This window comes from Anopheles merus, chromosome 3R (assembly GCF_017562075.2).
Source record: "Anopheles merus strain MAF chromosome 3R, AmerM5.1, whole genome shotgun sequence".
NCBI classification, from domain to species: domain Eukaryota; kingdom Metazoa; phylum Arthropoda; class Insecta; order Diptera; family Culicidae; genus Anopheles; species Anopheles merus.
In genome coordinates, this window is record NC_054084.1 from 1,639,765 (window position 1) to 1,666,297 (window position 26,533).

The following is a 26,533-nucleotide window of genomic DNA, read 5'->3' on the forward strand; positions in this document are numbered from 1 at the left end:
AACGAGAGTGCACAGAACAAATTGCTGCAATTCTCCATTATTAAAATTAATTTACATCATTTGCTTAAAATAAATTAATTAAATAATTGGCAGGGAAAATGTGGCGGCGTCTTGAGCGAGCGCGCGCGCGCGGTGACGCTTACCCGTTGAAAAGTTTCACCTTTTGTGCAACCACACACTGAACGTTCGCGGTTGAAGTTGATGGTTTTTGAGAAGCAAAAGGTATCGGAATTGGAAGCGTGGGTACGGTGTACGGCGTCTGCTTTTGTTACACCGTACAGTGCAAGTCGTCCCGCGACGTCGACGTTAAGAACGTTTTCTTTGACAATTTTGCACCAACACCAAGACACAGCGGGAAAGAGAACGCTAAATTGAGTGAAATTAAAATATGACTTTCTCCCCGTTCGTTCGTTCGTTCGTGCAATAACGCGCATTGCTGTGGCGTGGTGTAGACGTGTGTGAACCACCCATGTCGAACGGTCGAGACGGTTTGAGAAGTAATCCTCGAGAAAATGAATCAAACCCCGTTTCGGGCGACTCGGGCGAGCGGGCCAAACCAATTTAATCACAATTCACGGTATCACAGCTTTGCCAAGCACGTGATAGCTGGTGCGACAATGGCAACAGCATTCGAAAAAAAGGGGTGGCATTCCTTTTCCCTTTTATTGCAAGGACAAAATTGCAAACGAAACGAACAGTTTCTTTTCTTGCTCGTGGAAAGGTACAATAGTGGTGGGAAGAAAATCAAATTTATAACTTTCTTCACGTTTTCGCTCGGTGTGTATGAAGCTGCATGAAGCTGCATAAGAGAAGCAAGCTTAGTTTGAAATATGCAAACATGAACAATTGTTAAGCAAGAGAACAAATCACTTAAGGGAACCGCTAATGAAACGTAAATATTTCTTCATCAGCTCTACACTTGCTACTGCAGAAGAAGAAAAAAATGGAAAAAATGGAGTACGATCGGATAGGAAACTGGAAATTCAATTGCTTCGAGTAACGGGGCTTTTTGTTCGGGAAAAAGAAGGAACCTTCCAGCACGCGTTGCAGCCGAAATCAAATTTAGAGATTGAAATGTTTGTACAGACGGTTAGTGACTGTTATTGTTTAATTGTGTTCAATCAAGATCTCGCGAGAGGCTTCGAAGCCGAGTGCTGTCGTATCGTCGCCGCGTGCCGGCATGCCAGCCATCACAGTACAGAAACTTATATGCTGGACCGTTTCTAAGCGCAAATCTGTGTGTCCTGTGTAAAAAACACTCACTCGAAAAAGAACTATGGAGAAAGAAAGGCAAGCATTCGCAGGGCATTCAGGCTACAGGCCGTCCAGCCGTTCTGCTGCAGGATTGTGTTTCACCGGTTGTTGTGGAAAAACAACTGTGAGCTCCAGCCAAAATAGTGTGGATTGATTTTCGTTTCGGTAAATACAGCGTTTTTTTTTGGTCTCTTCGAACGTTGGTGCAGGGCCGTGACACAGGAGTCGTGTTGCTGTGTGTTAGCCGATTGATGTTTGATAGTGTGGATGAAATTTGTTTGCGACGCTCTTGAAACTGTACAGCTGAAGGAACAGCTACCGCATGTGTAGTGTACGGCCAAATGGAGCTTTGCACAGATTTGGGAAAATTGAAGGAAAAAAATGTGTTGAGCGCCGCGTTTTTGTAACAGTCTTTGCAATTTCTATTTGTTCCTTTAAAAAGGAGTTTAATAGAACGACTTTGTCATTTGCCAGCGAACAACGTAAATTAAATGGTTTTCAGGAAAATGATCGTAATGAAGCGTGTTTCAGACACAAAAGGCGTTAAATAAAAAATAAAGAAAAAAACAATGTTTCCAGCAACCGCTGAAAATTTGGTACAAACTGAGGTTCCATGGCAAAATGTTTCAACATATAATTGAAGATGCAAACCAAAAAAGGCAAAACACCACGCTGCGTCCCCAACAGACACAAAAAATGGACACATTTTCCATTCCGTGCGTGTGTGCGTGTGCGTGTGGTATTCAATTTTCGGATTTTCGCATCCGGTTCGAATTTTTCACCGGATGCATACAGCGGGCCACTTTCCCGTCCGGTGGGGCCAGCGGGTTTCCTGCCTCTGTGTGTTAAAATTCCCATCGTGGTTGGCGTTGTCGCCTCGGCGGAGGAAGCATTCCGAACATTTTCCATCACAGTTTTTGGACCCTTTTGGTTCGGTTTCCTATGACCCATCGGCTTCGGTGCGCGTGTGTGTGTGTGAGGCAGGGGGGTTGGGAGTCCGAATTTTATTCTGCGTTGGACCGATCAAATGGACCCCATTCGATGTCAACCATTCGAAAACCGGGCAATGGGGGAAAAACGGCTGGAAAAGGACGCTTTTTCTTCTTTTCCTCCTGCGTTCCGGTGCTCTCGTAGGACGCAGCCTCAATCCGTGCGAGAAATATGAACATGTTTTCTGTCCCACAGTCCCCTTTTCCCCTTCGGACATCGGCTCGGTTTTGTGCGGCCGAGCACGGTATCGACGCGGAAAAACTGGAGTTTTGGGGGGACGTTTTGCTTTATTTGCTTAAAGGTTAGTTCCCTTGATTTGATTTTCGAGTAGATTGGATGGTCAAGGGTTTGCCGGTTCGGGGGAAAACCGATGCTTGACGAGTTAACGATGCCATGCGGACGACAACGAACACCGAAACGCACCACAAAAGATCCTGCTAAATATGGCTCGTTCGGCAGGGACGGATGGTTCAAGCGGGACCAAGGGATTCGTCATTGCTTTTCTGGTGTTTCTGGCCACTCCTGTGTCGCCGTTCTTCGATTTGTGTCTTGCCTTTTGTCGGTTGGTAACTAGCGGTGACTAAACAGATCGTTGATCTGGTGTAAAGCAAAAAAACAGGGCTGTGATTTTCTACTCCTCCTCCTCACCAAACTTTTGGCCACGCTTGGCCGGTCACGGAGAGCTGAAAATGTCCAACAAGGTGTGATGTGAATGCATCAGTTAACTGGAAATGTTTGTCAATATGATGGCAAGACTCTCCCAGGCTGGCAGTCCCTGGGAAATACTGCTCCAGCTGCCCGTATCGGACGATCGACGATGCATTTTCACCTCGCCCGTTTCGCCGGGATAGCCGAAAGCGACGAGAGGATGGTTGTAATTTGATTTTCCATTTTTCTCCAGCTCCACTTTACCGTCCTTTAGTCCTTCCAACCGAGCAGGGCGGCCATCGTGCTCGCTTTGTATTACGATGTACGACGGCAGCTCAACTCGACAACTTCTCAGCTTAGTGAGTGACAGGGAGGGACATTTTTCTTTTGACATACACGCACACACACACACACACACACACGCCAGTGGAGATCAAAGATCAAACGAATCCATCCATCGTGTTTCGCCAACGGCTCGCTCACCTTGACAGGTACGGGCGTATGGGAGGGTTCGGTTTGGGAGGTCCTAAACTAAAAGCAATTAACCCTATTGCCTTTTTTCGTGTGGCGCAACCCTTACACCGGGTCGGTGGGTGAGAGAGTGAAATTGGGATTGATGTTGCCCCAAGGATGCAGTAATCGTTTAATGGACATCCCTTTTGGGGCAGCTTTCGAGAGTGATTCTTCTCGGCGGCCCCTTTGTGCGAGCAGCTCTCTTCGGGTCGGGTTAACGGTGGAGTACTTGAAGGCGGCTAGCTTTGCTGTAGCCAGAACTAATACTACGAATAGTGTGTTTGACGAATAGCTTTCAACAAATGCGTTTGAAGCAGCAGCAGTTTGTCTTTCTTTTCCTTTTTTTGGGGGCAAAGCATTTGAGGGAAAAGATGGATATTAGTTCGGATCTTTTGATGTGAATTATCAATTAATTCATTCGTAGTTATGTATTTTTGATTTTGATTGTAAAGGATTTCAAGCGTCTGTTCCCTCACCATTTTAAAGCACATTAACACGTGACTGTTTTTTTTTGGTAAACTGAGGGGAATTAAAAACTGTCGCTCTGCAAAAAATAAAGTGCAACCACATCAAATGGAGTTGACAGTCAGCGGCCACAGAAACCACTATCGGAATCACTCGTACTGTTAGCGGTGACCATCATCATCATCATCAGCAATCGAAACCAAAATAACTCGGCCAAACTGACATATGTTTCTTGTTAATGCTGCAAAACTCGATGCGAAAAAAACGTTGATTGTATGACCATTCTGTGGTCAATGGTTGATGTGAATGCACATTTCGGTTGCACCGGTGGATGTGATGATTGGTGGTTGCACTTAACTGGTGCTTCATTTGCAATGTAGAGTGCATTTGGACAATTGTTGCATTAAAAAATGATGCAAAAATGACAATGAAAGGATACAACTATTGAAGAATGTGACGATTTCGGAATTTGAAATTCTCATTTCTATTTCGACTGTGTCGCTCTCTCCCCAAAACACTCTTCAATTAGCGTTCGATAAGATCAAATAAGGCAACATTTAGGTACCTGCAACCCTCATCAGTACATCATCGTCTGATGCAGAGTCCTGCTCATCGCAACATTGCGCCATGGCAAAGTGTTTGATTAATGAAGCTAATCCTACCAGGTAGAGCACATCGTCGTCTCCTCATACATCCCCCCGTCAGTGTTGGAAAGTCTTGTATGCATTCCAACCGACCCAGCACGGGCAACACTGGAAAGGGATTTCCCCTCCCCGAACTGAACGGGCAAAATGCAGCAGCTCCAGCTCTTAGTCGCGCATCGCCTTCGAACGACGGGAACATCAACCTCCTTTCCGGTTGCAGGGAAAAGGGCCCACACACACATGCTCCGAATGGACGTACGGACGGCGAACTTTCCCACTTCTAATTTACATTCCATTGAACAACAAGTTAATTAACTCGCAAACCCCCACCCCGGAACCTCCTGCTCGTTTGCACCCGTCCGAGCTGAGCTAAGGGGGGCTCAAATTTCCCTCCTTTCGAAGGTTTTCGCGATCGGGTTTCGGTGCTCGCTGCCTGTCGGTGGTTCGTGCAACGGTTCGCTACAAACCGGGTGGGATGTAGAAGATGATGACGTACGAAGATGGAGCACGTTGGTGCGTTTACCGTTGGGGATGAGTTCCCAACGCGTCGCACGCGTTTGGGGGTTTTGGTCGAAAATTTGCCCGTAACAACGCCAAACTGGAGCTGGGGTTTGCCAGTAATGTAGTAAGGGGAAAGGAGCAGGCGCAAGAGAACACATCCTGCCCTACATGGGCACGCGTACGTGTGTGTGTGTGTGGGTGTGCCTGTGTGTATCGATACGTGAGTGATTGAGGGCATAACTTTTATCAAACTCTGCTCCGACCCGCGCGAGCCGTCCGCTGCGATGCAGTCAAGCATGGGACGGGCTTTTTGGAAAATGTGTTTTCCATCCTCCCACTCGCTCGACAATACAAGGAGAAAGGGGAAAAACGGATTTTTACACCGCGGTAAAATGGTTCGCTTGCGTTACGCTGTTTGAAAAATGAGTTTGCGCCTAATTAGGTTTTGTAAAGTGTTTCTCTGGCGAAGGTGTACTGCGGCCTAGCTGGGAGGAGAGGGAAAGAAGCCGAAAAGGGGTTCGGCAAAGAGTTCCTTCAAAAGTTCCGCTGTGTGATGTGTAGAAGGAATGTTTAGCGGAGGAAACGCATGCACAAAAAAGCGTGGTGCCGCATTAAAAAACATCGAATTTCAATCTACAACGCCGCAAAGTAAATGAGTCATGATGGGAGTAAGAGGCGGAAAGATGGATGGAATTTTTGGGTAAGTTTTGAAAAAAAAAAGAATTTCTGCATAAAAAAATCGTGTTCTTTATTGATTTAAAAATTTCAACCCATATTTAGGATCAATTTTGGGTTAATCCTGCACGAGCGAAACTTCATTTATTCCACCACAGATGGCGCTAAGTGCACCGATGTCTCTCAGTAAACCGTGGAAAGGGACATGTTGAAACCATAATGAACAGCCCAAGTTTTCCGCTTGTATTTATAAAAGCATCTCCCACAGCCCTCCCTCCGTTCTGTCTCACCCCATCGGTTGCCCGTTCTTCCTTCATTAACCATGTAACACACGAAAGACGTTTTCAATCATGTTCGTACGCTTAGCGTATGTATATGTTCTCCGCTGCTCCACTCCAGGTTGATGCTCCCGCCCCGTCAAACAACGACGTGTTGCGGGGTGGTACGTTGCAGCAAAATCCAAACCCCCGTGTTCGCTCACCGGTGTAATGGGTAGAGAACAACGCACTCACACGAGAACGCACGCCAATGTGTTGTGTGCCCCTGCCTTGCCGAAATCGGAAAACTGTAATTTATTTTTAATTAAGTATTCTACTTTAATTAATAATAAATTAATTAGCTTGAAAGTAACTTTTTCTCGCTTCCTACCCCGCTTCGTTCCCCGAGTTTGGATCCGGTACGGCACGGGAATCGTTTGTTTTTTGCTGCTGCTGCTGCTGCTTTTAGTCCACAAGAACCCGGGCGATGGATGGCGTAAATATTTTGTAGAAATTTTAGCAGAAAGTGGTTTGTGCTTGAGAAAGCAACCATGCAAATACGCTTCTCGCTTGCGTACCACCGAGAGAGTAAGAGGTGGGACCGCAGGATACAGGATTTCAATTGCGTCATCTTTGCGTGACAAAAGGGGAGCAGGAGAATCCGGGCGCAGAGGCACGTAGGGATGCTAATGATGTGAAGGAAAAGTTCGCATTCGGTGATGCGTTGGGACCGATTTTTGTGCGGCAACGTGATTTTCCCCCCTTTCTTTCCCTTTGGCTGGATGGAGAGCTTTCGTCTTCTTTCCTGCAAGGAAAAAAGGGGAGTTTTTGATGTAAAACTACTAGGTACCTCAGGCACGCTGCTATGTGTGGCGCACCGTGGTGTGTGTGTTTTCGAGACTCTTTTTTGCAGGTGGGTAAAGTGGTATACGTGCATGGGTAGAATTTTTGCGAGATGAAGAATTATTCCGAAGCGCCCGGTAACACACCACACCCGGGCAGCGCTGGCTGGCGCAAAAGTCTCCCCGAGTCCTTACGTTAATTAAATGCGCTATGGTAACGTGATGGGTTGGAAAATACTTTTCTGAAGCACCGAGCTTACCCGCGACGCTGGGGGTTGTTGGGCATGGAAATCTCTGCGGCACAGAAAAACCGACCACTTGGGCATTACACGCCGGGCTGTCTCGGTGAGCATGTGAGTCACCCACTTCCACCTCGTGCGCGATGATTGCGCACTCCTGTTTTCCCCTTTTATTCTGCCCAGACAACTGGTTGCATCTGAGGGCTGCTGAGGGGTTTTTTTGAATGGTGAAGGTGAAAAATAAAAAACGGAAGGAGTCGCTCTTGTTACCTGTGTCCTTGTCTTTGCGTGGCGCAGCGGACAGGTAATTATGTCGTATGCAACATCGACGCGCTGGCCCTCGCCTTCAGCTTTGCACTAGCTTTTGTACTGTACAAGAGTAGGTAATAAACTTAACAGAAATAGCATAATAAGCATACGCATTCCAATGATCATTCAGCGCATTTTGTGTGTGTATGTACCGGAGAGAGAGTGTCTGTGCCGTTCTTTGTCCCACAAAGACCCTTCAAATGAGCATACCGAAAGCCGCAATGCAATGCTTTGAATGGAGGCTTTGCTCATTTAGCTTGGCAAGTATGGCGTAGCATTGGGGCGCTGATGATGACACACACACACACACTGTGTTTTGTGGTTGTGCTCCTTTTAATGAGCAGAAAACATCCAGTGTGTCACGAAGAAGTGGTGCGCGTTGTTGTGTATTGTAGCATTATGGGAAATGAATCCGATTTGTTGGTAGTTTAAATAATTAAATTCATTATCTAGCTCCGTAAACATCCACCTACGACCAAGCTGCATTGGCGACGCCTAGATGCTGCCAGATAATCGTGAGTCATAGTGAGCCCGCTATTCACACGACTATTAGCTGTTTAACTAACCGCGAACAAAGTACATTAAGCAGCAAAAAATGATTCGTTGATTCGCAGTGATAAGCTCCCGCCGTTTAAGGTCATTAAGGGTTGATTTTTAAACCTCCAGCCCGGTAGCTTTTGCTATTCATGAGCTGCAAATAGAGGCGTTTGCAATTCATGATCACGAGCCGCGGAGGCAACATAAATTTTCCGCAAACTCATGGAAAGATGGCCAATCGTAGCTTAAGATAAGCCGATATCATTAGGAAGGCTAGAGCACTTACTTAGATTGCAGCCCAAAGTCGTGAGCTTTTCCGAACAGCTAAAGAGCGGTTTTGTGCTTAAATGATTTTCGGAAAAACAGTTTGTATAATGAGATTAGAAAATGTTTGATATGCCTTGAACGCTGATCAATTAAAAGTGCACAGCTAGGTGCAAAAGTGACCTCCACCGTACCAAGGGTGTAATTTTAATTCGTTGCTTCTCCGTCGTTCCCCATCGAGCTCGTCGTTCGATTACGTCCACGTACGTCCGACGAAGACGATGAACCAACCGGCAGGGGGAAGGTAATAAATTCGGCATGAAATAAAATTTGAATAAATTTGCAATGCGAGCCGCAACGATGCAGCGCCGCAACCGTGAGCTCGACCACTCCACATTTCCTCCGACACGCCGCTGGCTCAAAGAAGCGCATTCAACGAGCGCCGCGGCTTTGTTTCATTGTTGTCTTGCATTGGTTTAGCATTTTTTGTGTGCTCCATTCTTGCGGCCTACCATTTACCATTTCCTTTCTACACCAACCGCCAAACGTCACCGCCGCCCCCTAGTTCCGTTCTACTGGTGGGGTGTGGGGGTGAACAACACGAATAAAAACACGCGCGCCATAAGCATAAAGCAAAGGCAAGACGCGGTTGTGTGTCCCTGTGTGTGTGCGCAGTTTTGTGCTGTGCGGAGAGAGTCAAAAAGACGCAAGGGGGGAAGGTTACAAGAAAAAAAGCAAAAACAAATGCACCTCACGGTCGCATAAGTCGCGCACCGCTTTGTGGTAAACGTGACCACCAGCTCACGGTTACACGCGCCCCGACCACGACAACGCTTGCCGACGCTTTAGGGCGGGTAACAAAACGAACGCGGAAGTGGAGGAAGGTGAAAATGGGCGGCAAAGACAGAGAAATACAAACCCCACAACAGGTCCGCGGGAAGTGGGTGGTCGCACCGAACGACAGTGTGGCGGAAAGTGAAACGGAAAGTGCGCTGAACAGCCGAAGACGAAGAAGCGAAACGAACAAAACTTAACCTTAAAACGGAAACGATACACACTTCCGCATTTCCGGTGGTGGCAGCGGGTCGGCTTGCCTCGGAGCGTGTACTCCACGGGCAAAGGTGTCCCGCAGGAGAGTAGGTCAGAAATTTATTTACCCATTTCGTCACCCGGTTTTCTGTGTCGATCGTGCCGTAGACCGTCGGCGTTAGGTTATTGTCCTCTTGGCTTGGAAGGTGCTTTGGGTGCAGGCGTGATGTGGATGAATGGTGTGTCCAGCATAAATTAAAACAAAGACTAAAGGTTATGCAGGGGTAGGGCTTTTTCAAAAGAACATCCACGCCATCCACGCCATGATAAACGGTGTACGAGAAACGCAACGACGAGGACACATTAAGCACATCCATTATTGCGCTGCAAATGCAACTAACGCACGCGTAGGGAAAGTGTTCGATCACATTTGATTGTTTATTGAATGCACCAATGAAACTAGCTTGCATCCTGCTGCTCACCCAGGGGCCTTTGGTGGCAATACAGTAGCTGCCACCGGGTCCGGGAAGCGGGTTCCCTTGCGTTCTCTGAGATTGGAAATTTTGCACCCAGAGACACCGAGGTGCTCACTGGTGCCTTGTACCTGGGCTGGGGTATTGGAAGGAATATTTATTGACCCCAGCAGGGTACGCCAACTTCGATGGTAAAGACTTTTTGCCAACAGCAGCTCGCCTTGCCCGCAATCGAACCATCATCGGGAGAGCGCGAGGGTTGTGAATTTTATTAATCTACCGCACCACGGGGGGAAATGCATTAGCTAGAGGGTGAGGGGGCAAGGATGGTGTAGAGGAGGCAAGAGGTGCAAGGTTAATTTATGTGCCATTACACAATTACCCGCGTCGGAACCCGCGTCGGATGCGTCCGCGCTGCAGCGCAGCGGGTGGGCAATACCGTTTAATATGCGCCACCGAATGCGCCGCCGTTTTGCGAATGCCACCGTGTAACCGGTGCCATTTCTTCCTTTTTCCACACACACATGCATACATGCATACATGCGAAATCGATATGCATCGTGAATGTGCAACTTTTTGCGCGCTGACAACATGCTGTGTTGGGCTTCGTTTGGGATTGCGCCTGGGATTTGCGGGACGGGTTGCGCGGGAAATGGATACTACACCAGCGTTCATCTCCTGTGCGCGGTAAGTTGCACAGTTTAATGAGTGTCAGCTATTGCATGTTTGGAACGATTTTTGGAGGTTCAATATTCTGGTGCATTGAAATAAGCTCCCTCTGCCCTAACAAAGGGGCTCCCAAAACACCCTTTATAAAGCTGTTTTAATGGCTAATGGGAGGAAACCGGCGGATCAGCTAGGCTTAAAACACCACTGGATGGAATGTGCGGGGCTTACTAGCAGCGAAATCAATATGTTTTAGTTGTGGCGTTCAGGGGACACGTTCGTTCAAACTGCAATGCGAATGAACAGGAAATAAATGTGTTGAAATGGTGCTGAAGATGACAATATTTCAACGAGCTCAAAGCACATCCTACTTGTTGAAACCAAGAGTCCTTTGTAAGTAGATGTTATTCCTAAACTCATCCACTGTACAAAAAGCACGAGCATTATATTCACTCAACCGATCATGCATTCGTCGCAAACACACACAAGCAGGAAAGCCACGCATGACCACGCAAACCTTCCCAACATGTTGGTCCCATCATTATCCAGACAGACGGACATGGCAAGGAGATGGATGCTGTGGCACTGTACCTTCCTTTCCCTCTTCCTCTCTGTCTCTCTCTCTCTCTCACACTCCAAAATGTGTTAATCGCCCTGCCGACGCCTATATGGTGACGGAATCTGGCTCAGGATGCAGCCAAACGGAATTGATCCTCGGGACGCCCGCAAAAGCCGAAAACACTGAAAAATGGAATCTCACTCGTGATTTAGAATGCACACACACACACGCGTGGTGGCGCAGATTTAAGCAGCAGTATTTAATGTACAAACACTCCACACACTACAAGGGATTTTTGGGGGCTGGTGTGAGGCATGAGTGTCTGCTTCGTTCGGTTCGGGCAACCATCGTTCGATCGAATTGATTTGGGGTGGAAAAATTGGATTAACTTTCGATGGCGTTCGCTTCACTCAACCGCCCCAAGCTGGCTGGAAGCTTTTTTCCCACGATTATTTTTTTTTGTTCGTGGTCGTGGAGGGAGAACGACGAACACACCAGCAGCCAGGAACGTAAAGAAGAAGGCAGACGACATCAATCGGCTCGGTAATCAATCGATCGTGAATGTGACCAATCGTGTGTGGTTGTTTTCATGGGGAGGGTGAACGATTTAAAATGATGTTTTTCGATGTTGAGGGTTTGATACTTTTGCTCAAATCGAATGAAATGGAATGAAAGCATTGGAACACTTGAATTTATTTAATAAAAAGTTACATGAAGGAAAGTCTTTCCTGTCTTACAATTTCTTCCTTTGTGCATCGTTGCGAGCATAATAAAATAACGTTAAAACAAATCACCTCGAAACTATGCAAAAGATCTGGACCGACCGGGGAAGCAAGCAGGAAGCAAAAATAAAACAAAAGGCCCGATCCGGTCTCCGGTCCATTAGCCATTCCGCTTCGCAGCAGCAGCAGCACGGCCCTCCGGAAAAAGCTGAAAACTCTTCCCTATCCCCCGAAAAACCCGTACTTTGGGTTACATTTTTTGGCGGGTAACACTACTGCCAACCAATTTTTTTGCTGCTGTCCTCCACGGTGCGGTCATGTGTCGTTTAATGTGTGTGTCTGTGTGTGTGGCAGTAGCAAGCGATGGTGGCCGTTTTGCGGTGGGTCAGCATGACCGCGGGAACGGCCACCAGGATATGGGTTGGGTTGGGGTTTGCCACCCCCTTCGGCCACGGCCAGTATCGCCCATTGTTTCGATTTGTTTCACCACCGATCCCCCCCTCTCCCCCCTTTAGAATCGTGCTCCACCACGTTCCCACCACGGTGACGGATGGATTTCCATTGCCACCGTTTCGTTTCGTTCATGAAAATCCGTGCTTCCTCCGTGGTCGATGAAACTGGAGGCGAACGGGGGCTAGTAGTAGTGCGGCAATGGTTTTGTCTTATTATTTTTCGGGGCAGTCGTTGCAAGGCGGCCCATTTCATCGTCACCGCTGAAAAAAAAACCTCCCGTCGGCGCGGCGGATCGTTCTTTTCGCGCTCAACCATCCGTGGCAGAGTACGGGCAGTTGAGCCGTCGGACAGTTCGCGGGGTTTTGGCAAATAGTTTTCTGTGAGTGTGTATTATTTTTGTACGTTTTTTTGGAGAGTTTTGTATTTAAAGTGTACTACCTATTTTTTACTTGCTGGTGGGAGCTACATGGAGAAAATATACACACACACACAGTAGCTAACGCCGGAAAATGTGGTCGCAAATGGCGTGGCGAGCTACTTTTTAATCCATTTGGTACTCTGCTGAAGCCGTTTCTGAGGGCTGTGACACGATACAAATATGCAACAGTATGCAAAAAGAAAAAAAGAGAAAGAGATGAAATAAATTTTCAATTGTAAGCTATTGTAGGCATTCGCCGGGGACGGTTTGGTTCCGTTCCGGTCGCCACCCGGCCGTCGTTCATCGAGCAGCGAGAACCGTACGATAGTACAACATTTAAGACATGAAATACAGTGGACAACAGCACAGTGAATGGAGGAGATAGTAGCTAAATAAAGAGTCATTAAATAAATAATGTACTTAAAATAAAAATAATTATCTAATTAGCAATTAAAAATTACAATACAAGTATTTAAATACCTTTTAATTCTATGTTTAGTTGTAAATGGAAATAAAAATTGACCTTCCTTGAGTAACACCATCTAATGCTTCTTACTCCATTCGAATTTACAGACTGTTGGCCTCCAAAAAATAACTACATACATAAGCCACCACACATTCCAAACGTGCACAGCCAGACTGGCCACCGGGAGCAACCCGGCGGGATGTGCGATTATGTTTCGCGTGTTTCCGCTTCATTCAACAACACCCGAAAAACGTGGCCTGAAAACCACGGAGGACGCTCTTCTACTAGGGCCTGGGGACTGGAGGCAGACGGGACACGGGTCAAAATACGGTTCGAATGAATCGCCAGTACCCAATCGGGTGCCATTCCAATCGCATCGTGGCGGCGCGGTGCGGTACGGCCGGCGCGGTATAAATAGCCGAATGCATAAATTGTCTCAATTTTTCCGTTCGCGTCACGTCGCGCGGGTAGCTTTTTGGGCAGAAAATTTGAATTAAATTACCATATAATGAATACAATTACGTACCGGTCTTTTTTTTTGTTTTCTTCGTTCAGCGCGTTTCTTTTGCGCGGTCCTCTTTCGTCATTCTTGGCTGCGATGTGTGCGAGAGTGTGTTTGGCAGTGTTTCACTTTTGGGAGGTGGTGTGCAGTTTTTGGGGCCATTTTTGTCGTTGTTTATTTGGGCTGGCCAAGAAGTGTCTCGGTGGGTTGAGTTACTGCTACTGGATGTGTGTGTGGTGGAATTGTTTCAGTGTTTTTTTTTTCTTATTTTCTTTCACGTTCGCCATGCATGTTGTCGTGCCGTATGCCGTGGAGGTTAAGTTCGTTGACTGGCCCAAAAGGTGGTTTTGTATTGGAAAATTGATAGCACACTTAACACTCCTATTTGTATCGTGGAGAGTTTGCAACTTGAAGTCGTTGTGGTGCTACGGCGATGTAACGCAAAAGTTTGGGAAAATATTGATAAATCATGCTGTCACATTACTTCGTAATTCTTCACATTACTAACTGAACAAAATATGCAATTCTGCTTAAAAAACCATGAAAACATCGATCAAAATCACTGCCTTCATGTTGGTATTTAAAGAACCATTATTACATTGACATTCCAACACATAACAAGTGTTCCTTCACGTGCTGCCCAAACCGGAAAAGAAGTGGCAAACAGTGGATTGCAAAAATAGCAAAAACCAAACAAACACATTTAAATACCAGCTGAAGAAATCAAGAAACATGAGAGAATTTTGAACAGTTGACAGCAACACAAAAAAGCAAACAACCAAACTGACTAAACGCGAAAAGCAAATCGGTGTCAAATGGGAATCTGATTAGCTTCTGTTTGGCTGAACCTGTTGTCGCCCTTCCTCCAATGTCTTCCTGCTTTCTTCTTCTGCTTGACATCTCTAAACAAATAAAGTTTTATTCCACGACTCGTAATGGAGCTTCAAAGTTTGATACCAAAACGAAAAAAAAACTCGCATGCACAACGCATCGTCTGCTGGAGGCTTCATGTCAGAGGGAGTCGGATTTTTGTGTATGTTTTATTACACCAAGTTAACGTGGCTGCATACTAACCGGGCAGAGAATAATGGAAATAGCACACCACAACAACGAAAAAAAGAAGAAGAAAATTTGCCAAATGCAGCCGACCCAGTGAAACAGAATCACACATACAAAACACACCACCGGAGCCGGAACTTGGGCCGCTCCAACGCTTTCGACGAATGTCATTTGAACGGTTTTTAAACCGGTCCATGTGTCAGATAGAGCGGGCTCCAGCTGCGCTGTAAATCGTAAGTAGGCGGTGGAAATGTGAATAGTACAGGTTGTTTTGTTTTCGCCTTGGTGCCGTTGCGTTTGACGTTACACTCCTCCGAGCCACCTGTCAGTTGTTGAATGTTTGCTGTATGCTTGATTGATACATCTGGCGGGTGGAGAATGGTAAAATGTGTCATTCGTATGAAATTGTCTGTATTTTAACGAGCGGACACTTGTTCAACAAGGAAGGTTATGGAGAAAAGGTGGTTTGAGTAGAGGTAGGGAATATTTACAGGATGATTATTATGAAAATTACGCCAATAAATGATTTTAAACTTGCAGGTATTTGATTCTAATCTCTCAGAGAAAATCGAATTTGTGTGAAAACAATATTTCATTTGCTGCAGAGTTTCTTTTTTAATTTGACAAACAAATCATCTATTTAAAAATCCATATGTTCCAGGTATCCATTTCCCATGTACATCGCTTTTCATGCAAAATGCAAGCATAACTAAAAACTAAAACCCAGCTCTATTCCGTACCGCCTCTTGCAATAAAGTATCCTCGCGAATGCGTCGTATTCGGTATTCGTCGTTGGTGGTGGTATTGGTGTGCCAACGCACCAAAGGGGAAGGCCACGAAACACAGTTTCCATCGGGACTCGGGCGTTCTGTTTCGGAATCCATCAACTTCACCTCCAAGTTTTCCCGTGTGGCGGCGAATCGTGCCTTTCGCTAACACATAGCCCGTTCGTAGTCCTGCTTCGTGTCGTGTGGTTCGGGAATTTCCAACTTTCCGCCGGCGGATGGAGAGGAAAAGCGAGCCGGCATACCAGAAACAGATGATGCTGCCCGTATAGTGAGCTGTAGCTCACCGTGAATGCATCTCACCTGCAGCTGCAGCTCCGTGAGAGCCGCTCTCGTTTCATTCGCAACGGAGCTCACTCTCTTACGTTTTTTGCTCGCTCTTTTTCTCTCCCGCTACACAACACTCTCCGTTCTCACTACACCAATCTCTCATTCTCTTCCGCTCACGCCGGTGAGATGAAGCATCTTCGCTCAACTCATCGTTCTACCACGAGCGAGTCACTCAACGAGATGGAGCACATGGTTCTTCCCAATGTGCAGTTCGCGAGCAAGACTTTACGACTCCACCGACATCGGAACTTTTTGTTGCTGCCCCAACTTTAGGGAGAAGATCCCACTAACGGAAGATGCAATTGGGATGAGCCCGAATTAAATAACTCACACACCCATACACAACAAGGGCCCCAGAGCGATGCACAGCGTACAATCAATTCACTATCGGGGCAACCAACACAGACACGTCACGGCCAAAGTGCCGGGCCTGGGGAAAAAAAACGGGACCTACCCGAACGAACGGCGACATCGACTGCACCGCCGGGCCCCGACGTCATCCGCGATTGCGAAGAGGAGCAGGTTTTCGCGAACACACACATACTGAACGGACGAACGGCGTAGGTCGGTCGGTCGGTCGTTGGAGCCGCGTACGAAACAGTCCACCGTGTCTGCGAAAAACGGCCGGATGCTCCAAACCGGTAGTCTGGAAGTAGTTTAGTAGTCGCTTTCGCTGCAACCCGCATAGGTAGAACGGACGGTCGCAAACAGTCGGCGAACGAGTCAGTCGCGTTGATCTTGTGAATAAATGTTCAAGTGAAGCTAACTTGAAATGAAATCAAATTGTTGATGTTTTACAAAAATAGAACTGAAGTTTGTGCAAACCTCACAATTGGCAATGAAGGCGTGAAGATAGTTCGTCAACTGCACTAAAACTGCATCGTGAATGCTGTGCACAGCTGATACCCTGAAGGTCATGGTTTGAAAGAACCCATTGCAAATGAAATCAGAATTTCAAGACATACATACAAGTGAAGTTTGTGAAGTGAGTGAGTGTTCTGCATCGAAAGTTTGTGTCCAATTGGCTCTATGTAATAGTGTTGATGTGAATTAATGTAAGTGTTTTAGTATTATCAAACCGTAGCATTGAATCTCAAGTGAAAGTGGATCCCCGCGTGAAAGCAGATAATTGACAGGTAAACAATGTTTAGTAGATGTAGCCTGCATTCTTCAATGTTTGGTTAGTGGTGCAATAGTGTCCGCGGATGTCTAGTATAGTTCGTGGCGGTCGAGTTTTGGAGTTCATTCAAAGAACTCACAACGTCTATTCCTCTCCCCCTACCCACTGTTGCAAGCTTCAACTTCGGTTTGACATCTTCTCCTACTCACAGCTCCGAATAATAGCAAGTTCCGTGGTTTGATCTTGTCTTTCGAGCGTCCTGTCCGTGGTTCTATGCCACACATCCTCCACACATGGTCCGAAGAGCTTCTCCCCCTCGGATACCTTTGTCCCATTTATTCTTCACCTCATCCATCATCGATTCCTCCGCTTTAGGCTGACCCATTGCCATCTACCGTAGTGGTTGTTGCTGCTGCTGCTGCTGGCCACCTTTTCCACCTAACCTCGGGCGGCTCGCGCGGCTGTCAGCCTCTCCTTGTTCGTACCTTCCGCTCCATTGCAATGCTGGCATTTGACACACACACGCACAGGCAGCTCGTTTAGGGAAGAGCCCGGGGGTGGTAGAGACTCAGTACGCGCGCGACTCGCTTGGTCGGCGGCATCATCCGTTCCATGGCGGTGTAGTCAGCAAAAAAAAAGACACACACAAGAACGCACCGAACGACCGAAGAAGTAGAAAAACCACACAAAAGAATCTGCACCGCTGGTACCGTGCCCCCGTTGCACACCTTCTCCCGCTATCCCTTTTTTTCGGTCCCGTCCGTCCGCATCAATCGCATCCGTTGCCGTTTATCAAAGGCGAGGCGTTGGGAAGGAAAGGAAGCAGTAGAAACCGACCGAACTCAACGAACGAAAAGGGAAAGAAAGGAAAGGGAAAACAGAGAAAGATGTTAGGAACGAAATGTGCGAAAGCGAGATCGTAACACAGGGCACAACATAAAACCGAGAGAAGAGAAGAGAAGAGAGAAAAAAAAACTGTCTTAAACAGCACTCAGCACGCAAAGAAGTTCTGTGACTGCCTGTCCCGCTGCTGCCGCTGCTGCTATTTTTCCTCCTCTTTGGCCCTGTTTTTCTTTTTTGGGCCCCGTCCCTGCCTGTCTCACCTTTTGCTGTGTGGCTCGAGCGTTCTCGCTGCGTCGTCCGATCGAAAGGTCCGCTTTGGTCGTTTCCTTTCCTTTTGTTTTGGTATCGCTCTTCGTATGTGTCGTGCCGCGTGTGATTGTTGTTTTTGTTGTTGTTCTTACCGTCCCGTTGTTGTTGTTGTTGTTGATGATGCCGTGTGTTTTTTTTTGTCTGCTTATGTTTTATTTTCGGCGGTCTTGCCGGTCTTCCCCACCTCTCCCTGCCCGCAACGACGATGGTTCCCTGATCATGATCATCTCTTTCGGGGGGTTTTGTTGTTTTCTTTTTCGCTGTGTGCTGTTGTTGCTGTTGTTGCTGCTGTCGTTTGAAATTCTTCTAAGCTCTTTTTGCCCGCTTGTTTTTGTTGCTCTTATCATCAGTTCACGGGGTTGTTTTGCCTTCTTCTTTTTTAGTTTATTTCGGGGTTCTGTTTTATTGTTCGTTCTTTTTTTTTCTCTTGGCCGTTCTTTACTGGTTTGTTATATTTGTTCTATTAATTCGTCTACCACTGTGCCGGAGATGTGTGATATTCATACAATTTTATAGTGGCTATATATTTGTACGCTATTGGTAATGACTGGATGATAAACTTTTTTTATTTTTCAACTTTTACAGATCTTGGCTGGCGGTTGTCGAAGTGAGAGAGGCATCTATAAGGTAAGATAATCCCAGTGGAACATATTCGAGATAGAGATTTGTCTTTTTCATTCTATTGCAATTTCTTGTGTAACCATTTTCAATGTTTGATTCTTGGAAAATGATGTTCGAATATCTTATCTCTTGCTTATCTTGTACTATAACACTACAATTGTTACCATTGCTTATACTGAGAAAATGTCCAACTGTGATCAGACGGACACGTTGGTGCTGTTGACCTGGAGGCCCCTTGGTTTGACTGTTCCGGTCATGGCGCGTATTTTTTGTGACCTTCCTCACCCCGCTGCAGCGGCATTCCACCTCATAATTATACCTCCAAACACACGCACACACACACACACACACACACACACACACACACACACATACACAGCAACTCCCTAGCTTCCGCGGGACGCACGATGACATGCCACGCCGGCATCCATACCGCAAGCAGAAGCTGAAGAACTCCAAGAAGAGACACAAAACACACAGCCAAGACCAAGAAGAAGGAAGAAAAAAGTACACCACAAAGACGTCCGTCCGGCCGCGGCCCGTAGAGTATCGAGTGTCACGGGTGAGGGCAATGGGTTCGAGGGGTCGGTAAACACCGACGCATTCCTGCGCTGTGCGCCATGCCCGTCACGTCTTCGATTCCGATTCCCCGTAGCCGCAGACTGATCGTTTCGGGGGAGAACGGGGGGGGGGGGGATTTTCGGGAGGTTCTGTGCACCCTCCTTACCTTCAGACCATGTCAACCATGTGACCGGCACCGCAAGACGCCGGACCATGGCGTGCGTGCCACCACCGCTCGCTTTGAACGATTCTGATCGCGGCCGTCCACGAACGTTCGCGCGGCGCGTTTATGTCTGCAAACTGCGTGTGTGTGTGTGCGTGTATGTTTTTTTTTGTTGGTTTGAACTTCGTTGTCGTTCTTACGATTCTGCCGAATGCAATGGGGAACGTCACGCAAAACGTGTGTACTGAATGGAAATGAAAAGCAAAAGAATGGGCAATGGGGTTGAGACGAGAAATGGTCACCCCCTTTTTCGGGAGGGTAAATCGACCCCAAAAATACACGCAACAGGGAGGAGACGTTCCTTAGTTTGTGGGGCAAGGTTTTTGTAGGAGTAGCTTTCTTCGAGGTTTCCCTTGTCCAACATTGGGGACAGTTTACGCTTTTTACGAACCACATTGCCTTCGAATGCCTCTGTTTGTGCGTGTTCGATTGGAGAATGATGAGATATTTCCATAAGATAGTCACCTTGTGACCTGCTAAAGTTAGCATTTTAAGCTCACAACGCGTTCTAACTTGCTCAAAAGTGCCAAACTACACGCGACTGGATTGAAAAATCAAAGGATATGGGACTAAAAAAGCACCAAACACCAAACTCTATCGTTATTGCATGATCGAATGAATGATGGCTTTTTCCGCCAGCGAAAGGCGAACATGAAACCACCAGCACAGTGCCTGTCCTGCCGTGGCTACCCTTGAGGAAAAGGAAAAACTAACCCACTCCAGCGGGAGCACATAACGAGCAGCACTAGACTGGAATCACGCGGTAAAGAAGGGGGGCAAGGGCAGGGCGCGCGAAAATTGAGAAACAATTGATGGCAGTTTGCGGCACTGATCTGATTATCTCGACAATGCAGCGAAGAAAGTTGTCGCGTCGAGAGTGCGAACGGGACGCGCCAAAGGCAAAATTGCAGTTTAAGTGGTTTATCGCGCAGTCCTTCCCCCCCCCCCCCCCCGGCATCGGTGGATGAAGATTGGACGCGACTCGTGTACGTCGAGAACCGAGCATCGTGGCTACTGGAACGATGCACAAGCAAGAAACTACAAAAAACAACTTTAACCGAAATTGTGTGTCCTTTTTCCCGGCGCTGGTTTGGGTAAGGTACCGATTTTCCCACTGCCGATCGTTGTCGATTTTCACACTTTTTCTTTCGCAACAGTTCCAGGTCGAGGTATCGTGCTTTGAGGAAATGCGAGGCAGCACTTAGTACACCGCGCACGATCGTGTTTGCTGTGCTCAACAACACGAAACGTACGTAATAATGGTTTCCAATGGCGTTACTTGCTTTCCGTTTGTCTATCGTGTCGCGTCGCCAAAGAGCGTCGGAAAGCAAAACTAAATTAGCGAAATTGATATTTCTGCAAGGCATGCATTCGGTGGTGTGCTCTGTCGTCGAACGGCTGCTGAACAGTTGGGAGGTTTTGAGTTTTGCTTACACAATCACAGACTATTGCTTGTTCGGTTTCCTTGCAGCAAAGATTAAAACTGCTCGTTTTTAAGACTTGAAAGATTTTTGCTGGTCCAATACAACACAAAAAAAAAAAAGACCGTAAAGCTTCGGGTGCAGCAAACGGCTCTCCAATCTGCACTCCAGATGTGTTGCAGCTCCAACACACGCAGCAAACGCCCAGCAAACGAGATGCCGACAAAGGCGACGCGACCACGTCGATGGTGATGATTGTCTTGGGGGTTGTTGCTGTTGTTAGAGATGCCAAACCTCCCCGTTCGCGGGCGGTGAAGAAGAAATGGTCTATTTTTACGATTATGACTTCCATTCCGCGTTATGAAATCGGGGCCAATTGGAGCCCTTTACGACCGCAGCCGTCACTAAAGCTGGTGCATCTTGCACTGATCTAATCATCGTTTTGGGGTCTTTCGCCGGGTGGAATTGTCCGTAAAGCGCCATCAACATTTCCAAAGGGGGGTTGCAAAGCATTTACATCCCTCCCAACCTTGCCCATCCAGCAGAATGAGGAAGGAGGTGAACAAAAATCCATCATCACGCATCGATGCCCATTGCTCACCCGGACGGACAGGGTTCCCGGTTCCCCCCCCGTTCTGGGGCTGGACAATAATAAATCTTGTCGGGTAGCACACACCAGAGATGCATCTACACACGAACGCGCGTGTTCGCAGCGCCCAGCTGTCCGCCCCAATAATAAGCGCAAATAATAACCCGATTTCCTTCCCTGGTCGCCCGTTGCGCGGTTCCTCGTTGATGTGGCGGCGAGCGCGCGCGCGAGAGTCGGTCCGGTCGGTGTTGGCCAGGACGGTTTCGCCTTATTTATAGAAACACGGGGTTGTGGTTCTCTTTCGCTGGTCCCTCACCCCCCATCGGCATGGTCGACGTCGCGTCCACACCCCCAAGCCGGTTGCGATTTTTGAAGGAAATCGCCATTTTTCATCCTAAATATAGTGGTCGGTAAATTGGTTCAACTTGGTCGGCTTGGCTCTGGGTCGGTTGTCGGCGTCGTCGTTGTCTGTGTGTGGATGTCGCCGGCAGAGGGCGGCGGCGTGATGCTGGTCAGTTCCGTTTGCGATGAAGTCATATTTTTATCTCACAAGATCACCGAAAAGGGGAAGAAGATGCGGCAGGAGGCAGTGGGATGTTGCCGCTCCGGCCCCGACTCTGCCGCACCGCTCGACTTTGGTGGGACGCTAGTTAATCAACGTCTTAACGTGTGGATATCGTACGTTGGGGTTGGTGTCGGACCATCGTTCGAATCTGTCCACCCACCGCCGCGTGGTCCCGATGTTGGTTTCGTCTGCGAAGAAAGAACGAACGGCCAACCTCGCGCCTTCTTGTTGCCGTCTCTCGTCACAAATCATTCCGAACCAGTTCCAGCTGGGTGCGGATGACTCGTATCCGTGTATGTGTTTGTGCGTGTTTGATGGTGGAAAACTATATTTACGATAATGGAAATTGTGCGCGATGGGTGTTTTGGTTAGCGTGACATACTGACTTGTCCACCGGCACCAGCGGGTCAAGTGATTGTAGAACCGTAAATTTCGCTGCAACTGTGAATCAGCTGTGTTGAATTATTAATGTGCTTCCTTTGCTTAACGCGTTCTGGTGCATCTTGAAACGATAACTAGGTGGATGTTTTATGAGGTTTTGTTCTTCAAATGCCCCAAACCGTTACCTTGACTTTGCACGTTTGACATTTGTTTTGCCGGTGTTCTTCTTTGTCACGGCTAATCTCCGTCCCATCGGTCTGGCAGATCGTTCCGGAACTGTTACCGCAGTCACGAACGCGTGTAATCAGCGTTTTGAGCTCAGCCGAGGAGGACACACTTCCCAAAAATAATACACAGATCAAATCTGCACTCTGCACCGGTGGTGGTAGTTGGTTGGGACGATAGTAATCTTTGCAAAAACCACACACCAAAGGGGCACTGTGCCAAGTGTAGCGACCTGCTGCTGCTGCTGCTGTCCCTGCAGTACTCTTGGGGGTAGAAATAGAAGCGGGACAGCAGAACAATTTGTCCATAAATTATGTATCGGCTTGAAAACGAGCACTTTCCGGCGCACCGGCGTTTTGTCGGAGTCAATTGTGCTGGAGTGTAGGTTTCACGTGATGATCGCGGATGAAACACTCTGCTGGCCGCTCCCGAAAGTACCGCTGGTCCTCCTGGTTGGAAGAACAATTGGCAACAATCAATCATGCGTATCATGAGTCCGGAAGTTCCGGTTGGCTGCCGAATAAATCATTTCGAGTGTGCAGTAGATAGGGCCAGGTGTTGGGAAATGGGCTTTTGGGGGAGAGAAACACTGGCTGTTGGAAATGTTTGGGGGAAAAAGGTGTATGAAAGTAGAAATTATAATGAATATTGCATATTCGCTTAGCAACATTTGTTTGATAGAGATCGAATTGAAATTGAACATTTTTTATCATTTTGACGACATATGCTGATGTTTTGTCATCACCTTCGCTTGGTATCAGATTCGCAGATCCTCTGACTAAATCGATTCCCGTGGTTTAACTGTGTGATTTTTACAGTCGAAACCTTCACTACTTTCCAACCAAACCATCCACCGAATGTCGGCGAATGTAAATCTCCCGGGGACAACCAAACCATCCCGGTCGCTGTTACCCTGCTGGGTGAATTATTGACCGAGGCACATTAGGGCACACTGTGGGTAGCGCGTGATCCACAATAGGGAGCCCGAATCCGACACAGCACAGGGCAGCCGTTTCCGTGCTCCGGTTGCGTGTTTCCAGTGTACGGTATCTTCCCCTCCCTACCCACTCCTCCCCGCCCCAGGCAAGTTCTAGCCACGAGCTCGAGCAAATAGACAAACATCTGTTAATTGTGTACGCAAAGCAACCGTCCGGCTAAACACTATAATTACGATAATTATTGCTCATCACAGTGCGCTGTGTTTGTGCGACGTGCCTTCGCGCGTCGCGACGAACCGGGTGCGATTGAACTTCCGCATTTGCCTTTTGGGTTTGGAGCTGTGGAGGGGGGGGGGGGGGGGTAAGGGGAGCGTGGGATGATCGGCACCCTCACCTGGCCGGTGCATTGTTTGTGTGGCGGTAGGTTTGTGTGTGCGTGTGTGTTAGATTTCTTCTTCCGCTGTACGTTTTTTTCTACTTCTATTCATTCGATCAATTCAGCAAACACTAGAGCAAACAACGAAAGCAATCAGTGGACTAACAAACAACCAATTGAAGGTTTTATGTGCCGCCCAGTGCCGGACGAGCTCGGATTTAGCTCGGGAGGCTTGGCTGCGTTATAATCAATTAGTGGCTTCATCGTTTGATTTGTTGCTATTTGTGTAAAGCATGAATGGAAGTAATGAATGGGGTTGTCCGATAGAAAGAAAAGCTAATTTACTTATAAATGTATGATATTATTGACGGCGATCTTGGGTGTTGCGCTAGTTTCGAGCCGAATAACACGCAGTTGCAACAGTCAGCCAACAGCAAGATATCGAATCTTATCGTAGTCCGTCGCCCTTGAAGGGAGATAAGCGCCGCTTTGAGCTTAAACAAGACTCCGAAACTAATTCTGTTTAGTTCCGTTTCGAGGTCATGTTACCGGGCGTTCGAAGCGATTTCACCATCCCTCAACTCAACTCGCGTTCGAATCACGTCCTCAATAAAACAGGAATGAGTGATGAATGATGGCGCTTACAAGCTGCAACATCAAAAACAAACAATTAAAATAAAATAATTACACTCAGTCCTCCACCAGCCAGCCAGATTGATGGCTATTTTTGTCTTCCAATTATTCATCATCGCTATGTTTAGGCTGCTTAATCTGTTTTTTCGCAGCACCCACCACACCCCACGCACGGTGACAGAACGGCGACGAGCGTTAATGCTTTCCCGCACGTTGAGTAAATAAATACGGAAATGATTGCCCCATTTGCACCTTGTCCCACCGCCTGGCGCCGGCTTTTGGCACTCCAAATCTGACCAAACTTTCTCTTGGCACATCGTATCCTTGTATCCCTTTCCGCATGGCTCAAAGCCAACACCACGGTGCGGAATGTGCCACCGGGGGAGACGGGGGAGAAAAATTAATTTCCAGCGATAAATTAGTTTAATTAATTTTGATAAGAGTTATAATAAATTACGTACAAATATCCTCAGTCAACACGTCGCATGGGCCACGGAACACCACCGCCGGCAGCCCGAATGGTTTCCATTTCCGTTGGCGTAATGTGTGGCGCGGTGGGATGTGGCGAAGTGTCGTTTGTTTGGGAGTTGTGCCGTTGTTCTTTGATAGTAGGCGACGACACTCTACACTGCGTCGCGAAAGTACAAACTGTTTAACGTTAAAGAGCTTTAGAAGTTAAGCTGTCGTTATGTTGTGCCACTCGCTGAAGATACGTCCATTAGTGCGCATTGTACGTTCGCTTGAAGGGAAAATTTAATTTAAATATTGCATCCGTTAATCGAATCGCAGATGTAAATGTGCATCGATAAGGTTTTTTTCGTCTTCAGCAGCTTTTCACCGAAGCATGGCGTGAAAATTCGACCCCAAGCGCACCCTCGCGCAACCGTTCAAATTTCACCCTTGACCTAACAATTAATGACGGATCGTACGGTTGGGCTAAAGACTGGGTTCTAATGAAGCCTTACGCGAAAAGGAAGATGTAAATGCAATAAGAAGAGAATAGAAACTCTCTTAATACACATAAAAAAATCATAAAGGTATTGTATAAAAAATACACCCATCTAGAAGTGTTTAAAAAGTAAGAAGTGAAAAAAATCTACCCAAATTAATCAAAACGAGAGTAGAAAAAAAGGAAGCGAGAAAGAAAGAACACAATCGAAAGGTCCATACTGTGCCGCGTACGGTGGGGCCCTGTGCAAGACGCCTCCTAGGCCAAAGATAAGCTAATCAAACAGCGTTGATCCATTAATCATTCCCAACGCGGCCCGTGTCTGTGTGTGTTTGAGGGGGTGAACGCGTTCTGTTCTGAGTGTTTTTTGCCGTTGTTGTTGCTTGCCTTTGGGTCGGGTTGAGAAGCGGAAGAAGAATTGCTTTGCCCTTGACGTCGAGGGTGGGTTGCGTTTCCCGGGCGTTTTTTTGTGCTTTTCTCTCCCTTACTCTCTCACTCGCTCTCTCGCAATCGTTGCTGCATTACAATCCCACCAAAGGATAGGGGGCAAGTTAGGGTGAATTAATTCTAATTAAAAAGATATCAAACAAGTACGGTTTAGCAAAATGCTGGCGAGCCTGTGGGAGAGGTTAGCTGGAAGTTAACATGGAATGATTAATTTTAACACTAAGCCACTTTCCGGCATTAATCGTAGCATGTTTTGCCTGGGGTGCGGGTAGATGGTAGAATGTTTTGCACACCATTTAATAGACGTTGAGGAAATAGAAACGCATTAAAAAATGTGTATAAATACACTTTTAAAAGGTTTCGTTTGTGTGACATTGCTTATTGATCGTTTGCCTTAATATTGCACATTAAAACGCAACCGTACGAGTCACATCTAAAATGCCGCCCGAGCAGGGTTGCGAACACTTCATTAAGCTTAAATATGCATTCGCTCTGCTAGCTTTATGTTTCCTGAGACAAGTTTTAGCAATAAAAAGGTAGCTTAATCCAGTTTTCGTCATTCATTAATTTACGGCGCGCGACTATAAAATAGAGAAACAGTTTTATTAATTAGAACCTGCAACAGCCCAGTTGTTTGAGAGGCTAGGTAGTGGAGCTGTCTTTCCTTTTTCTTTGGCATCGTTTCTCCGTTTCAGCTGCTGATAGGCGTCAACCTGGTTCAGGGGTCTGTAA

General features: G+C 47.1%; 1 protein-coding gene across 1 annotated transcript in view; it reads left to right on the forward strand.

Moving 5' to 3' along the window:
- The first annotated feature begins 16,141 nt into the window (after nt 1-16,141).
- Nucleotides 16,142-26,533, forward strand: part of LOC121595897 (LIM domain transcription factor LMO4) — a 166,735-nt gene continuing 156,343 nt past the window's right edge. Inside the window, exons 1-2 of the mRNA XM_041920283.1 lie at nt 16,142-16,736; nt 18,458-18,499. The gene's annotated coding sequence lies outside the window, so the exon portion shown is untranslated. The remainder of the gene's footprint in view (nt 16,737-18,457; nt 18,500-26,533) is intronic.